This window comes from Rutidosis leptorrhynchoides, chromosome 8 (genome assembly GCF_046630445.1).
Source record: "Rutidosis leptorrhynchoides isolate AG116_Rl617_1_P2 chromosome 8, CSIRO_AGI_Rlap_v1, whole genome shotgun sequence".
Classification (NCBI taxonomy): Eukaryota; Viridiplantae; Streptophyta; class Magnoliopsida; order Asterales; family Asteraceae; genus Rutidosis; species Rutidosis leptorrhynchoides.
In genome coordinates, this window is record NC_092340.1 from 320,123,534 (window position 1) to 320,136,256 (window position 12,723).

The window sequence follows — 12,723 nt, forward strand, 5'->3', positions numbered from 1 at the left end:
TCATCGCTCGTACTCGAATTGGTTCTCGTTCCTTTCTGCTTAGAGCGTCGGCCACCACGTTCGCTTTCCCGGGATGATAACGAATTTCACAATCATAGTCATTTATTAACTCAACCCACCTACGTTGCCTCATGTTCAGCTGTTTTTGATCGAAAATATGTTGAAGGCTTTTATGATCAGTAAACACAGTGCATTTAACCCCATACAAGTAGCGTCTCCATATCTTCAATGCAAACACGACTGCTCCCAGTTCTAGATCATGCGTCGTATAATTCCGCTCGTGAGTCTTTAATTGTCGGGATGCGTATGCAATAACTTTCTTCCGTTGCATAAGAACGCAACCAAAACCTTGTCGCGAAGCGTCACAATATATTTCAAAATCATCGTTCCCTTCTGGTAACGATAAAATAGGCGCCGTAGTCAACTTCTTTTTCAGTAATTGAAATGCACTCTCCTGCTCAGAAGTCCATTCATATTTCTTCCCTTTTTGCGTTAACGCTGTCAACGGCTTAGCTATTTGGGAAAAATCTTGAATAAACCTTCTATAATAACCGGCTAAACCCAAAAATTGGCGTATCTGCATTGGTGTCTTAGGAGTCTCCCATTTTTCAATGGCTTCAATTTTTGCTGGATCAACCTGAATTCCTTTGCTACTAACAACGTGGCCAAGAAATTGCACTTCTTTCAACCAGAAAGCACATTTAGAAAATTTAGCATATAGCTGTTCTTTTCTCAACAACTCTAATATCAACCTTAAATGCTGTTCATGCTCTTGCTCACTCTTGGAATAGATAAGAATATCATCAATGAAAACGATAACAAACTTATCTAAATATGGACTACAAACTCGATTCATGAGGTCCATGAATACAGCTGGCGCATTCATCAATCCAAACGGCATGACCAAAAATTCGTAATGACCATAACGTGTCCGAAAAGCAGTTTTCGGAATGTCCTCTTCTTTGACACGTAATTGATGATAACCCGATCTTAGGTCAATTTTTGAGTACACACATGATCCTTGCAGTTGATCAAATAAGTCGTCAATTCTCGGTAGTGGATACCGATTCTTGATAGTTAACTTATTTAATTCACGATAATCTATACACATCCTAAAAGATCCATCTTTCTTCTTAACAAACAAAATTGGAGCTCCCCACGGTGAAGTACTTGGTCGTATGAATCCACGGTCTAGTAATTCTTTTAACTGACTTTGAAGTTCTTTTAATTCGGACGGTGCAAGTCTATATGGAGCACGGGCAACTGGTGCAGCTCCTGGTACTAAATCTATTTGAAATTCTACAGATCTAAATGGAGGTAATCCTGGCAACTCTTCCGGAAAAACTTCAGGATAATCTCTTGCCACAGGCACGTCGTTGATGCACTTCTCTTTTTCTTTCTTTTCGACTTTATTAACATGTGCTAGAATAGCATAACATCCCTTTTTTAAACACTTCTTGGCTTTCAAACAGCTAATGAGTTTTAACTTTGAGTTACCCTTCTCTCCATAAATCATCACCGGCATTTTATCCTTACAAGGAATGCGAATTGCCTTCTTGGCACACACAACTTCAGCTCCTACTTTGGACATCCAGTCCATGCCGACTATTACATCAAAACTTCCTAATTCTACGGGTATTAAGTCAATTTTAAATGTTTCTCCAGCTAAATTTATTTTACAATCGCGGCAAATTTTATCGGCTTTAATTAGTTTACCATTAGCTAACTCAATCATGTACTTAGCATCTAGAGGTAATGATGAACAATTCAATTTAGTGTAAAAATTTCTACACACGTAACTTCTATCGGCACCAGTATCAAATATAATAGATGCTGATAAGTTATTAATGGTAAACGTACCCGTAACAAGCTCCGGGTCTTCACATGCCTCTCTAGCATTAATAACAAATGCTCTCCCACGTGCAGGTCCGATATTCTTCTCTGGATTCGGGCACTGGCTCTTATAGTGACCTTGTTTTCCACACCCAAAACAAGTAACGGTAGCCAAAGCAGTTCTATTTGTATTGGTGGCAGGAGTCTTGGTACCATTTGTATTTGTAACGAGAGCCCTACAATCTTCAGCAAGATGACCCTTTCGATTACATTTGTTGCATACCACATTACAGTAGCCAGAGTGATGTTTGTGGCATCGGTTACATAAAGGATTTTGTCCTTTGTAACCAAAGCTTAAACCACTACCCGCACCTTGCGTGATTTCTTGTTTCTTAAAAGATTGTTGTTGGTTACCCCGATCATAATTTCCATTCCACTTTCTTTTGTTACCTGATACCTTCACATCAGTATTGGATGCTTTCTTATCCATGATGACCTGATCCATTAGCTCGTTTGCCATGGTTATAGCTTCATGAATTGTCTTAGGTTTCGATGCTGTAACGTTTGCCTTGACCTTTTTGGGCAAACCATCTTTGTACATTTCAATCTTCCGTTCTTCGGTTGGAACCAATTCAGGACATAGCAAAACTAATTCCATGAATCACTGATTGTAGTTGGTGATTTCAGTACCAATAACCTTCAGACTTCGTAATTCATCTTCCAACTTCCTAACCTCGTTCCTTGGACAATATTCGTTGATTAACATTGTTTTGAATTCTTCCCATGGAGTATCATAAGCTACATCTCCTCCTACAGCCTTCACATAATTTTTCCACCACGTGAGTGCACTATCTTGTAAAGTGTACGATGCATACTTGGTTATGTCCTTTTCAACACAACCACTGATTTTAAACACAGTCTCCATCTTTTCTATCCATCGGATTAAACCGATCGGTCCTTCTGTTCCACTGAATGATGAGGGCTTGCAAGCTTGAAAAGTTTTATAGGTGCATCCTACACGAGGATTTGGGTTAACTGCAGTAGCTCTTGCAGCCTCGACCCATAACATTCCGTCGTTCACTCGCTGATTGATGAGTTCCTGGATTTCTTGTTCCGTCATTCGGTTCAATCGCGCCATAATCTTCAATAAGAATGAAAAAAAAATAATTATTCACATGGAATATTATAGATGTAGTATGTATTTATAGTACATCGTAGCTTATTAATAATATGAACCAGTTATTATTATAAAAGCCTTTTCTTCTTATTAGCATTTTATAATTATATCTAGGGTAGTACCTACCCGTTAAAGTTCATACTTAATAGCTTAGTACGGAAATCAATTACTACCACCCAAATAATACTTAACCATGGAAAATTATTGCATTTCACACTTCACTATTTTACATATGCTTATCTTACATCGAACATTAAGCAAACCACACTAATAATATTATACAAAACATTATATGATCCCATGGTTTAATATGGCAGCGCATCGTTTGGTCTATTTTCTAGGACGTTTAGGTTCAAAGAATCGCTTAACGCTTATCCTGGCTGTCTGCCTATATTTTGGCTGTGGGGCTGAAGAACTGGATGCCGGGATAGAACGAATAGGAATAGCGGGAATAGGGGTGGTAGTGTCTAGTGGAGTTGGTGCCACATCATCCTCACTAAACTCGGGATTTGAATTTTCTAATTCATTAGCCTTTCGTTTCTTTCCTAGTTCGAACTCGTCTTTTGTTATTTCCTGTATTTCTTCCTCGGGTTCACTTTCCTCCTCGGGTTCACTTTCCTCCTCGGGTTCACTTTCCGGGTTCTCTATAGTCGGTTCATCCGGAATTTGTGAGTCTTCCCCAAAGATATCATTTTCGTCATCGGATAGGTTAATGACTGGAACACCATCTGAAGATTCTGGTTCGGAGTCGCTGAATGTGATAACAAGTTTTGAGCCCGACATCTATCACACAACAACTAACCCATTAGTACTACATAATATTTACATATAAATTTTAACCAACAATGATAAGCAATGGTTTTTAAATCAGACCCGGTCAAAGTCCAGACTTACTAATGTATCCTAACGACTTATCAGTTAGACACACTAATGCAAACCTGGTTCGCTAAGACCACCGCTCTGATACCACATGTCATAACCCGTCCTTAACCATAAGAACGTGTTAGATAACGTATGATTTCATTGCGAGGTATTGACCTCTATATGCGACATTTTTAAAAGAACAACTGCATATATTTTACATTACAAACCATAATTCTTATTTTGATACAAGCTTTAGACAAAATAAAGATGATTATCATTTAGCGATAATCTTAGACTTACAAACTTTACATGTGATGATAACAATACGATTTCTAGCATATTTTACATTACAAATCCTCCGATATGCAGTTTTATTTTTGACACAAATATGCATACTCAAGATCTTGTTTAAATTCAACATGTTGCAGCGGAAGCTTCTAATTATCACCTGAGAATAGACATGCTTAAAACGTCAACATAAAGTTGGTGAGATATAGGTTTAATGCCGGCAGCAATATATATATATATATATATAGACCACAAGATTTCATATATAAACGTTTTAATAAAAATATTCTAAGTGGTTGAGCACTTGGTAACCATACTTAACATTTAATCACGTATTCCCTTTAATATGAAATCTTACTACACTGTACCAAGTGTAGTCACAAAACGAAGTACTGTGCAACCGTTGAATACTGGTCGTCCAGTCCGGTTGGGGTTGTCAGGCCCGATAGATCTATCAACAGGATTCGCGTTTACAATACCGCTGTAATATTAGTTACCAAGCTACAGGGAAGTATGCCAGTGGTACAACTCAATGTATAATATATTTTTCAGTTCCTTGTGTCCATAACGTAAAACATAAAATACATGTATTCTCATCCCGAAATATTTAGAGTTTAAAAGTGGGACTATATACTCACTTTCGTCTTGAAGATATATATAATTTGACTTGGTCTCCGGTTGATATCACGAACCTATCCATACATAATATATCAAAACCTTTTCTTTTTAAACAAACGTCACATACATATACTTATAATACTTTTAATACTTTCAATATTTTCTTAGTCCGTAGTTAGCAGTTCGTTGTTAGTAATTCAATTTTAATGGTTCATATTTAGATGTTTAATAAACCCGCAATGAAATAAATAAAACCCCCATCGTATATGTATTGGTCGAGATTAATCTTGACCCACGGTACCGGTGTTGTCAAATGACGTGTTGCGTACATAAAGTACCGGTGTTGTCAAATGACGTGTTGCGTACAATCATGGGATCTTATGATTAATCTTCTCGTATTGTTTACGGGTGATCCTGAACCATATAAAATTAAATTATGAGTACATATATATAAAATATCATGTTATTTTAAAAAGATGTGATTTATTTAATTTTCTCCAATTATTTTCGTAGCTAAACTAGTCTTAGATATCCGATCTCGTTTTGGTCATAGTTTCTTCGTTACAACTCCGTTTTCGTTGATTCAACTTGCCATCTCCTTGGATCGAGTCCCTCTTTAAGACTATGAACTGTAAATACCTTAGTTTATATTCGAAATCACAGGTCATAGGTGAAACTTTGGTGAAACTTATGAAGTTAATCATTTTTTTGTTACAAAAATATCATTTAATGACCATTTTTCTAAAAATACTTATACTTTGAATTAAATCATGAAATTTTTATGTGTTATCATATTCATAGTAAAAATCATTTTTCCAGAAAATAAACCTCCAATTCAAAGTTTAAGATGGTTTTTAATTATCCAACCCAAAACAGCCCCCGGTTACACTCCGACGTCGTAAAAACAGTTTTTAAGGTAATCTTTGAAAAACCAAGTTATACCTTGTTAAGTTAACATATATTTAAGTTATATTACAGGTCTTGAAGTATTTTAAAAGTTAAGTTAGAAGGATCTATTTAGTTTGCAAACAAGTTTGAAAATATTCAAACTATGTTCTTGTTGTTAAAATCTTATACCACAAAATAAGATAGCTATATATATATGAATCGAATAAGGTTATGAACATAGTTACTACCTCAAGTTCCTTGTACAAGGTTGCTGTAAAAGAGGAGTAAAAATCTAGAACCAAAAGGGTGATGGAATTGGATGAAAGATTGGAAGTAAGTTTGTGTTCTTGGAAGGATTTCTTGAAGTGTTGTTGTAAGAGTTTTCTTATGGTGATTAAGTAAGGTTTTTGAAGCTAGATCTTCATGGAACTTTGCTGAATGTTTATGGAGTTTAAAGGTTAAGAAAGAGTGTGTGTTTTAGCTAAGATAATTGAAGTGAAAATGAATCAAAATGATGATACTCCTACCTCCCTTAAAAACGTGATTTTAAGGTGATCATGGACAAAATTTTAGTTTGTAATCTTGTGTATTTGTCAAACAATCATACAAAAGCAATTACCTTATACATAAGGCATTGAACAAGGGCTGGTTGGTGGTGATTTGATGTGTATATACCAATAGTAAATACGTATAGAAGCTAGGTATGATACGAGTACTTATACTCTAGATATACGTATAGAAATTTTGTGAAAAATGGAATGAGGATTCAAATATAGCTATCTTTTGTGAATACACTTATATGGTTTTATGTATTTAAGTCCTTAAAAGTGATTAAATACATTACTTATACGATATATGTATAAACATTATAGATTATAAGTATTTATGTCAAATAACGTTACGTATGGTTATCGTTTTGAAAACTTAAGTTAGTAGTTTCAAAACATACTTATAACTTATTGTTATTAATACAAAATGAGGTATTAAAACATTCATTAATCATGTTAAATATGTATATATACATATATATACACAAACGTATAATTATCATATATTGTATAGTTCGTGATATCATCGGTCAAACTAGACGGTCAAACGTTGTGTAAACTCTTTTCAAAAAGATAAATCTCATCAATTTGGATTGCTTATCATGTTGGTAAGGTTTAATTTATGTAAATATTATTCTTATAAGTATAGAACGATCGAAAAAGTGCGGGTCATTACATAACCCAATCTTATTACTAGCACTAACTTAAAATTATAATCGCAAATTGAGATTACTAATTGGAGTGATAATTGATACATAGGTAAAAGGCATCGAAAAATAAAAATAAGAAAGTAGCATGTTGAAACTTAAAAAGACACTAAAAACTAAGAATTAAAAGTTGCTTCTAAAAATATTAAAGCTTACAAGTAAAACTATATCCCAAATGGCAATATCTTAAAAAGGAACTAAAACTTAAAAAGGCGTCGCAAAATTCTAAAGCACTTTAATCTTAGTCTAAAGAAAAAGCACTTAAGAGATTTTATGGCAAAGCCTAAAAATCTGGAAGTAAAAATAACTATGGCAAAAACTTAGCTTAAAACTAAATACGAGCGAAAAGTATAAAAGTTACGCTAAAATGAATAAAAAGGAACAAATTATAAAAATATACTAAAAGTTGCAAAAATTACAATTTTTATAAAAATATTATTTTTATATTATTTATTTTATAAAACTATTAATTTTATAAACTAATTAAACTAATTAAAATTAAAAATACAAAATAATAAATAAACTAAACTAAATTAATTAAAATAATTAAACCTAATTAGGGTTAAATTTAAATAATAAAAATAAAAACCCGTAATTAATGCGATATTAGGGTTCTGTGTACCCGTGTCAGAGTGTCTCCGCGACTTGCGGTGCCACGTACTAGCAAACCCCGCGAGTCGCAGGAAATGAAAATTCAGATGACAGTTGGTTTTGACAAGTTTCGGTTTTTTATTTATTTATATATATATATATTTTTTTTATTTTTCTGTTTTAATATTTATATAAAATATTTATATAATTTAAACAAAAACTTATATTTAAAAACTAAAATAAAAATAGAATACTTTATAATTTTATAAATAACAATCTAAAAAAATAGATTTATATATATATATATATATATATATATATATATATATATATATATATATATATATATATATATATATATATATATATATATATATATATATATATATTATATATTATATATTTAGCGTTGCGCTTCCGGCTTTTAAGCTAGATTTTAAGTTCTCCGGCAGCGGCGCCAAAAATACTTGATGTCAAAGCTAAGGGGTATAAAATACTATTAGATTTTACAAGGAAATACTATTAAATACGATACAATTTTACACAAGATATTTATTTATTTATAGAATGGATATACTTAAACCTTGCTACAACACTTATAGGCAGTGTACCTAATCATACAGTAGTGTAGTTTTTAGTAAGTCCGGTTCATTCCAAAGGGAAAAAAAAATCTTTAAAGTAAAGCTTAACGCTATATTAGTTTTATTTTATAAAAATACAAATATATAAATAAGTAATATTGTTATTATAAAAAGGGGGTTTTTACCGTTTAATGACCGGTTTGTCGATTTTAAAATTTTAGTCGCAGTTAAAACCAAATGTAAAATATTAAATAAATAAAAGACTTAATTTAAAACGTAAAGTAAATAACGATAATGAAATTGCGATAAATAAAAGTGCGATAAAATAAAATTGCGAAAATTAAAAAGTACGATAATTAAAAGCGCAATTAAATACAATAACAATAAATAAAAGTGCGATAATTAGAAGTGCAATTAAATATAAAATAAAGGAAATTAAATTTGAAATTAAAGAATTATGCTTATTTAAACTTCCGTAATCATGATGTTTGACGTGTTGATTTTATTTTTATGCCCATGGGTTAATTGTTCTTTGTCCTGGATTATTTAATATGTCCATACGGATTTGTCCATAATAGTCTATCAGTCATAAATATAAAAAGCGAAAGCCTTCATCAAATTATTCTTATTCCCGAAGTCAAATATTCCAACTAATTGGGGATTCGAATTGTAATAAGGTTTTAATACTTTTTTAATGAATACACCAGGTTATCGACTGCGTGTAAACCAAGGTTTTACTACTTTGTTAACAATTACACCAATTACCCTTGAATGTAATTCACCCCTATTTTAACAAGTCTATTAACTATTAATCCAGTTCCGTGTCCGGTAAAATGAATAATTATTGGTATTTATAGATATCCCGCCCACCGTACCCAGTCAAGCGTATGTTGTTATATATAAATACGTCAAATTATAAGTTTGTATATTAAATTAACAAGGTATTGTTTAGTTAATATAAAACCCATTAATAGCCCATAGTCTAATTTTCACAAGTGTCGTTCTTTTATCCAAACCCCAATTATGGTACAAAGCCCAATTACCCAATTTTAGTAATTAGCCCAACATCATGATTACTTCGGATTAAATAAGCATAATAATAACTTAGCTACGAGACATTAATGAAAATAATATAAACATAACTTACAATGATTAAAAAAAGCGTAGCGTTACACGGACAGAATTTTGACTTACACCCTTACAACATTCGCTAACATACCTTTATTATTAGGATTTAAAATTAAAATTAAAATTAAAATATAAATTATATATATATATAATTACGTATATATTGAGAGAGAGATAGATTATATGATATTAAAAACGATCAAACTGCGTTGCCTTTTATAGGGATTTGAGTCCAGGAAAGCTCCGCGACTCGCGTAATTTTTGCACTGCAAACTCCGCAACTCGCGGAGTTCGTTTTTCCAGCTCACACTAATTTGGAACCTTTCTTGCCGACGATTTTTAAATATATTATAATATATATATTAATTTTAAGAATTAATTATATATTATATTATATTCATGTGCATAGTTGACTTGTAATTTTTAGTCCGTTGCGTCGAGCGTTGAGAGTTGGCTCAGGTCCCGGTTCCGGATTTTCGAACGTCCTTGCGTACAATTTAATATCTTGTACTTTGCGTTTTGAATCTTGTACTCTTGTAATTCTAAGACGTTTCTTATCATTAATTGGAACCTCTTTGATTGTATTTTGTACTTTTGAGCTTTTTGGTCGTTTGCGTCTAAAATTCGTCGAATCTATCTTTTGTCTTCACCTTTTATTATTTAAACGAATATCACTTGTAAATAGAACAATTGCAACTAAAAGCTTGTCTTTCTCGAGGAATAATGCTATGAAATATATGTTCGTTTTTAGCATTATCACATCTTCCTTCACCCGCATTTGATGATACCCAGATCGTAAATCAATCTTCGAATAAACTGACGAGCCTTGTAGTTGATCAAATAAGTCGCCGATTCTTGGTAGTGGGTAGCTGTTCTTGATGGTAAGTTTTTTCAACTCTCGGTAGTCGATACATAACCTAAATGTACCATCCTTCTTCTTGATAAATAAAACAGGAGCTCCCCACGGTGATGTGCTTGGTCGAATGAAACCACGCTCTAAAAGTTCTTGTAATTGGCTCTGAAGTTCCTTCATTTCGCTAGGTGTGAGTCTGTATGGAGCATGAGCTATTGGTGCAGCACCCGGTACAAGGTCTATTTGAAATTCAACGGATCGGTGTGGAGGTAGTCCTGGTAATTCTTTCAGAAATACATCGGGAAATTCTTTTGCGACGGGAACATCATTGATGTTCTTTTCTTCGAAATTGACTTTCTCGACGCGTGCTAGCACAGCATAGCAACCTTTTCTTATTAGTTTTTGTGCCTTCAGGTTACTAATAAGGTTTAACTTCGCGTTGCTCTTTTCTACGTACACCATTAAGGGTTTTCCTTTTTCTCGTATAATGCAAATTGCATTTTTGTAACAAACGATCTCTGCTTTCACTTCTTTCAACCAGTCCATACCGATTATCACATCAAAACTCCCTAACTCTACTGGTATCAAGTCAATCTTAAATGTTTCGTTAACCAGTTTAATTTCTCGATTCCGACATATATTATCCGCTGTAATTAATTTACCATTTGCTAATTCGAGTAAAAATTTATTATCCAAGGGCGTTGGTGAGCAATTTAGTTTAGCACAAAAAATCTCTACTCATATAGCTTCTATCCGCACCCGAATCAAATAAAACATAAGCAGATTTATTGTCAATGAGAAACGTACCCGTAACAAGCTCCGGGTCTTCCTGCGCTTCTGCCGTATTAATATTGAAAACTCTTCCGCGGCCCTGCCCATTATTATTCCCCTGATTTGGGCAATTTTTAATAATGTGACCCAGTTTTCCACATTTATAACAGACTACATTGGCAGTACTTTCTCCGACACTACTTGTTCCGACATTACTCGTTTCGGTATTATTTGTTCCTTTAGTTCTGTTATACATTGGTCCGTAGACCTCACACTTTGTCACGCTATGACCATTTCTTTTACACCTATTGCAAAATGTTGTGCAAAACCCCGGGTGATTCTCTTCACACCTTTGGCATTGCTGTTTCTGATTATTGTTGTTGTTGCGGTTGTTATTGTTGTTGGGACGATTATTGTAATTGTTGTTGTTGGGACGTTTGTTGTAGTTGTTGTTGTTGGGATAGTTGTTGCGATTGTGGTTGTAATTGTTGTTGTCGTTGTTGTACTGGTGATTCATGTCACTGTTTTCCTCCCACTTCCTCTTAAGTTGTTTCGTGTTGGCTTCTTCGGCCGCCTGTTCTTTAATTCTCCCCTCAATCTGATTTATGAGTTTATGAGCCATTTGACTTGCCTTCTGTATGGAAGCGGGCTCGTGTGAACTCACATCTTCTTGAATCCTTACTGGTAACCCTTTTACAAACGCGTCGATATTCTCTTCTTCATCTTCGAACGTTCCTGGACACAATAGGCACAACTCTGTGAATCGTCGTTCATACGTGGTAATGTCAAACCCTTGTGTTCGTAACTCTCTAAGCTCTGCCTTGAGCTTATTGACCTCGTTTGTGATGCCCCGTACAAAACCATCGTGTACGAATCATCAACAACAGGATCATTACAAGGTTAAGTACTATATGCGTTTTCAAAAAGAGTTTGCATTCATTAATAAAGTGATGTCTAAACCAACATCGAATGTTTTACAATCCAAAAGCATGCTTCACTAAGTAGAAGCAAATAATAAGTGTATGTGACCACAACGGTCATTACAAGTCATAGTTCAAAAGTACTAATGTTTGAATGCAAAATAAAGTAGTTCATGCGATAACAACTCTAAGCAGCGGGTGTCTACAGCACGACTAGTACACAGCGGAAGCTAACCTCAAGCACCTGAGAAAAACATGCTTTAAAACGTCAACACAAAGGTTGGTGAGCTATAGTTTAAGTATAACAGAAATGTAAGGTAGGCCACGAGATTTCAGTGCTACAAAGAGCGTTTCAAAATAGTATGATAAAGTATATGTTAACCGTGGGCACTTGGTAACTAACTTAACGTTTATACCCCCTGAAAGTACACTTGGCAAGTGCGTATGTCTACGAAGTATTAAACACTCGTTAAATGCTAGCACGACTAGCCCGAGTGGGGATGTCAAACCCTATGGATTCATATCTAAGATTCGCGTTCACGGTTCAAAAACCAATGATTAAACGTTACCGAGCTAAAGGGAATGTTTATGCCGTTGTATAACCCACACATATATAAAGTTTAAGTACTCATGCCTAGTATGTAAAACATAAAATCCGCATGTATTCTTAGTTCCCAAAATAAGTCAAAGTAAAAAGGGAATGCTATAACTCACAATGATAAAGTAGTCGTAAAGTCGAGTAGGGAAAAGTGTGCAAGTAATCGGTCCGAAAGTCCTCAACCTAAGTTAAATAGTACTAAGTTAGTAAATCATCCGAATAGGTTTAAAAGTATGTAAATAAGGTCTTAAAGGTCGTCATCATTCATCATCAAACAAAAGGCGTAAAGTAAGTTTCGTTTTTGAAAGTAGTTTAAAACAAAGGCTGACTTCAGTCAGTCACCACGGCCTCTACCCTT